This window comes from Mus pahari, chromosome 5, assembly GCF_900095145.1.
Source record: "Mus pahari chromosome 5, PAHARI_EIJ_v1.1, whole genome shotgun sequence".
Classification (NCBI taxonomy): Eukaryota; Metazoa; Chordata; class Mammalia; order Rodentia; family Muridae; genus Mus; species Mus pahari.
The window spans coordinates 104,759,008-104,764,508 of record NC_034594.1 but is presented as its reverse complement, the minus strand read 5'-3'; the positions used below and the strand labels follow the sequence as shown (position 1 = coordinate 104,764,508).

General features: G+C 39.9%; 1 protein-coding gene across 1 annotated transcript in view; it reads left to right on the top strand.

Annotated features, from left to right (window-relative positions):
• The window catches only part of Cd55 (CD55 molecule (Cromer blood group)), a 52,516-nt gene that overhangs the window by 27,351 nt on the left and 19,664 nt on the right, over positions 1-5,501 (top strand). The gene's annotated exons all lie outside the window — the stretch shown is intronic.

The following is a 5,501-nucleotide window of genomic DNA, read 5'->3' as shown; positions in this document are numbered from 1 at the left end:
TGCCCTGAAAACAGGTACTCAGTTTCTATTGTTACTCTTATGGGTATTTGTCATACTTAGTTTATGTTTAAGCTAAAGATTTAGTTAGAGATATCACACCAGGGGCAATTACTTTTGTACATTTTCTATTTTAAATAGAAATAAATGTATTCTAAGCTAATGAAAAAAAAATCTCCTGATTGATTTGCCAAAGTGGTGAGTTTAACACCTGACTTTCTGTTGTTTGCTCAGTGATATTAGTGCAGATTTGAGTTACTTGCTATTTAACATTTTTTAAAAAAAAATAAATGTAGTTATTATGGTGCTGGGGGTGTAGCACAGGCCTTTATACATCAGGCACACGCTCAGTTGATGACTTCAGCCCATCACTGCCCATCTCTCATTCTTATCTTCCCTCTGACAAGAATCTTTTAAGCATCTTTTCCCCTGATTAACCNCACCTCATGAACTATTAATTCCACGCACACACTGTAAATCTGTCTATGTTTTCTATATGCCTGTACTTTTTACATATGTAAAAGTAATCTTTTTACTCTCTTGGGTTAGCTCTCTTTTGGCAGTATTGAGGTCAGCATAGTTTTATTGCCTTTTAAGTTGACATCATCTGGAAGAAAACCAGCAAAAGAACTTGTGCTTATGAATCGGTCAAACTTTGGTTTCAATATGATTTTTTTGTATAGTGAATATTTAACCCAACAATTAAGTTAATCTCTCGGGTCCCAGTTTTCTCATCTATGAGACAGTCTGTGTAAGCTTACATGTAACAAGGGACATGAACAATTCTAGTCTAAGTAGCAAGAGATGAAGACAGGAGTCTCCATGAAGTCACAGTATGGGGTCCTTAGTCTTTCTCTGAGACAGTTTTATGCAGATGCCTTGAACTCATAGAGACCTGCATGAACCTTGGGTTAAGAGTAAGGTTTTATTGCTGTGGCAATGCATAACAAGAATAAATGAAAAGAGCATCAATGTTCAATGACATCAAAGAACTATTTACCAAGAACCTCCTGTTTGCCTAGCCCTGTGCTTATTGATTGAAAGTGATCAACTGAGAAGGAAAATCCTTGCAGTGTTTTAAATAGTGCAGAGATGGAGCTCTGACAGAGAATCTCATGGAGATACTGCTTTTATTAAAGAATGGCATTTTTAAGTTACATAATTCTCCTTGGGTCTATTCAACTTTAAGATTGGAGACATGTGCATTATTATTGTAACTGCATCCATCGTTGCATACCCCCATCTATCGTAAGTTGCTTAAGTCTTCAGTCAATACTTTTGTTCTTTTATAGATTACAACGTGAATTTGAGATCATAAGCAATCGCATTTATGGATAAAGGTCTTGTTGTTACTTGAGAGTTATGCTTTTATTATTTTCCTGGCCATTTGTTTCATTTGTATTCTACAAATAACCTCTCTTTAAAACTTTCCTTTGAGACNCAAATTATTTACCTACAGAATGTCCATGAAGTCCAAGTCATCTTCTTACTGTGAAATGACATCTTTTGTCAGTCACCACCTTCAATCAGACTGGAACACGCTTACATTTAAACACTGCACCTTTCTCCCAGCAGCATCAGGCCCTGCTCTTGGAGCACTGAGATGGCTTAGGATGTTTTACTTGCTCTTCCCTCTGAAAAGACAAGTGAGGGACAGGCACTGTTGATTGCTGAGTCTCTGGTCCAAGGGAACAACATTCAGGGTGCAATTCATTTCTCCTATTGACTTCTTGAGCTTGCCTTCTATTGGTGAAACTACAGTGTATGTAGAAGCTTCTGGGTTACCAATTTCCCCTCTCAAGGCTTTGTTGCTGCTGATGTAGTAATTGATATCCCAGGCCTAGTCAGTTTTCTGGCACTATGATCTTAAAAGTTTCCTCTTTTTTTCTTTTCTTGTGAATATTTGAATATGGTGTTTAAAGCACATTCTTAGCTTTAGACCCCTTTTGGAACACTGTCTCTTTAACTTTTTAATTACTATCCTGGGGGTTGGCTCTCACCCTCTCCACATGTCCCTGCAGGTATATTTAAGGACAGTAATGGTGTTTCAAAGAAAAATGATATTAAAGTCAATGTTCCTCCTCATGATATATGAGTAACGGCTTACTCCCTTTATACTGAATTTAATTTATGGTAATAGCTGTGTACTGTAGAGAAGCAAAGATATCCAGGAAAAGCTGGCTCAAAGCATCTTTACATTGTCCATGAAAAAGCAGTTTCCCACATCTGGTATGGGAAAGGAGCTAAGCCAAGCAGACAGGTTCTGAACTCCATCTTCCTTGTTTGAATCCAGAGGGTCCTGTGTGCAGGCTGTGGCTTAGGTTTCACTTTTATCTTTAAGATGGAAAAAGACCAAACTGCCTGTTGGAGTCTGAGTGAGGCTCAAGTAGGTTGTCACCCATAAAGAGAATCAAAAGGTGCTCAGCATAATGTCAACAAGCAGACGTTAGACAGCAGAGGTTAAGTCAAGCCTTATTGGAAACAGCTGATGTGCTTTGAATGGGATCAAATATAANTGGCCTAGTTGGCTCTTATATCCTGTGGGCAAGTGGGGAGATTGAAATTGATCCCATTTCATCGTGGCAGTNTAACTACTCAGAAATCCAAGAGTTTGTGCACAACTGGAGTTACTTCAAAATTAACTTAATCCCTGCCTGTTTTAGTCAGTTAATTAATTAGCATAACTACCTTATTGCTATTATTAAAGCACCATTTTAATGTTAACTCAGGTTAGTTTCCTTTTTACCCAGTGTAGATCTTTTCCCCTGTTAAACTAGCAGTAGCTTTTAAATATGAAAGCTTCCTCTTTCCTTTTCTTTGGTTTTACATGGCTTAATGGTTTTGCATGTTTACCTGTCACTGAGTGCACTTAGTGCCCAAGGACCAGAAGAGGGCATCAGATTCTCTGGAACTAAAGTTACAAATAGTAAACTGCCTTGGCTGGGAGCTCAGCCCTTGTCCTCTGGGAAAAAAAGCTAGTGGTCTTTACTGCTGAGTCATCTCCAGCCCTGGTGCACACATTATTGAAGGCTTACAGATTCCAGTTTACCTATAATTACTGCACAGTGTCATAGAAAGAACTTGGGCATCTGTGGATTTTAGAACCATGAGGGCTTCCTTGAACCAGTCTCCTTCATTCCTTAGTAGAGATCAGGAGATGGAGGTGGCTGCCTTCAAAAAGCAGTGTTCTTTATTCTTCCAAAGTAGCATATAGGAAATATACGACTATTATTTAAACCACAAAAGAATTCACTCTTTTGTTAAGAAAACATCTCCTTGTCATGTCTTGGGACATGGTGGGGTGAGCTGAGCAAGGTAATTAGTTTTTATAGGAACTACTAGTCAAACATTCTGGGCTTTATTCTGGCAAATGTAGTAAGACATACTTTTCACAGAACATTTGAGATTGTGATCCGGAGCTTAGCAAAGATGAATGTAATCACAGAAAAAGCAAAGCAGATATCTCAGCCAGAATACTCTGAAAAAAAAAAAAAATCACTTTTCCACCTGTATCCTGTGCTGTGTGCATTTGCTCCAGCTTTCCGGGGTTTTTGTTTGTTTGTTTTTCTTTTGTTTTGTTTTGTTTTGTTTTTGTTTTTCAAGACAGGGTTTTTCTGAATAGCTCTGGCTGTCCTGGAACTCACTCTGTAGACTAGGCTGACCTCGAACTCAGAAATCCACCTGCCTCTGCCTCCTAAATGCTGGGATTATAGGCCTGTGCCACCATGCCCAGTTCAGCTTTCTGTTTTTATTGATGTTGACTAGTCTAGTTATAAATCATCCATTTATAGAGTGGGAGCAGCTTCCCAGAATTGGTGTGTGGGGCCATGGAGGTGGGCTGGGCTGTGAGGCACTTGCTCTCCTCCAGTCTTGTATGCACACCTTCATAGTCGCATGCTACCGTGGTTTTATTAGGCTGGACCTGCTGGAGCCTTTAGGGAGTGTGTGTCCTACATTATAGTCTAGTATTTGTGTCTTAAAGCTACCTGCTTAGTTTCTAGAACAAGAGAAATTTGTGCAACCACCTCACTGATGTCTTTTACTTGCACATTTAAGTAACAGTGCACGGGGCCTGGCATGGTGGCAAACACTGGTAATTTTAATCTCCAGTTTGGGTGGCTGAGGCAAGAGGATCAAGACTTGGGGTCTGCCTAGGCCTGTCACAATGGAACAAAACAAAATCGCTCGACAACAGCAACAACAGCAACAACAACAACAAGTACTCTAAGGTCAAAATGGAATCAGTTTGTACCCAGTGACTCCACTGACCTTTTTTCAGAGGTTTAGCTGTGGGGGGTAAGCACTGACTTGAAGAGTGTGTCTTTACTCTCCCAGTTTTATCCTTACTTAATTAAAAATGACAAGGGATACAGTTGATGAATGTGAGGTGATTGTGTAGTTCCCTCCAGCCATCTTGTGTCTATCAGAGGGTTCCCTAGAAACATGGGGTTTATATTGTAAGGTTGGGTTTAGGGAAGTAAATTCTTGGTTTTGTTATTCGATTGAAATTTAAGGGAGATCACCTAGTTAGTGTTTCCTTCTTTTACTGTCCAGTGCTAATAATACACAAGCACATTAGCCCCCTGCCAGGCTTCATAAGTTAAGTGTGACATGATACCTTGAAACTCTGGTTAATTATGAAAAGTACGGATGATTTAGTAAAACCACATTTCTGTGTCCCACAAAATGTCTGTCAAGACAGTTGGCTTCTTGTTTCTGCACACATGGGTAATAGCATCTTAAGTTTCAATTATTGCCAGAGTTGTTTGTTGAACTTAACTCTTTGTTAAATGAATGGCTGACATACTGATTCTCTCTTTACTGTGATACACATCATCAGTTACTTTAAAAACTTTGTCATTTGAGAATTTCAGAAATGGATGTCTTTAAAGGTTTGTTTATCTTTATATGCATGACTGCTTTGTCTGCATCTATATATGTGCACCACCCATGTCAAGTACCCTATGGGCCAGAGGAGTCAGGAGATTTCTTGGCACTGGAGTTAGAGCTGCTGTGTATGAGAGGCTCTAAGAATTGAACCCCAGTTATCAGGAAAAGCAGGCTTTGTTCTAAATCACTGAGCCATCTCTTTANCTCAGGACTATGTTTTGATCAGTGTTCCTACTCCCTTCCTCNAAGCTCCTCCTATGCCCACACCACTGGGTTTTCCTTCAAATCTCATGGACTTTTTAAAAACCCACCAAGTCTGTCCGCCTAATGTTGCCAGTCTGAGTTGCCATAGGGATGACCACTGGAGTGTGAGCATCATATTAGGGGTTGCATCCAAAGAACAGTGACTCTCCCTATCCCCTGCATCCACTACATTCATCATATTCCTCGGTGTCTGAACCAAGAGTTCCTCAGCAAGGCTTTCCTGAGGAAACCCAGGATTGTCAGTGGCTTGATTTTGGGAGGTCTTGTAAAATGCTGCTCTGAGACTGTGAAACAGCTCTGTTGTTATTAGAAAACCCCCTTTAGCTCCTTGGGTACTTTCTTTAGCTCCC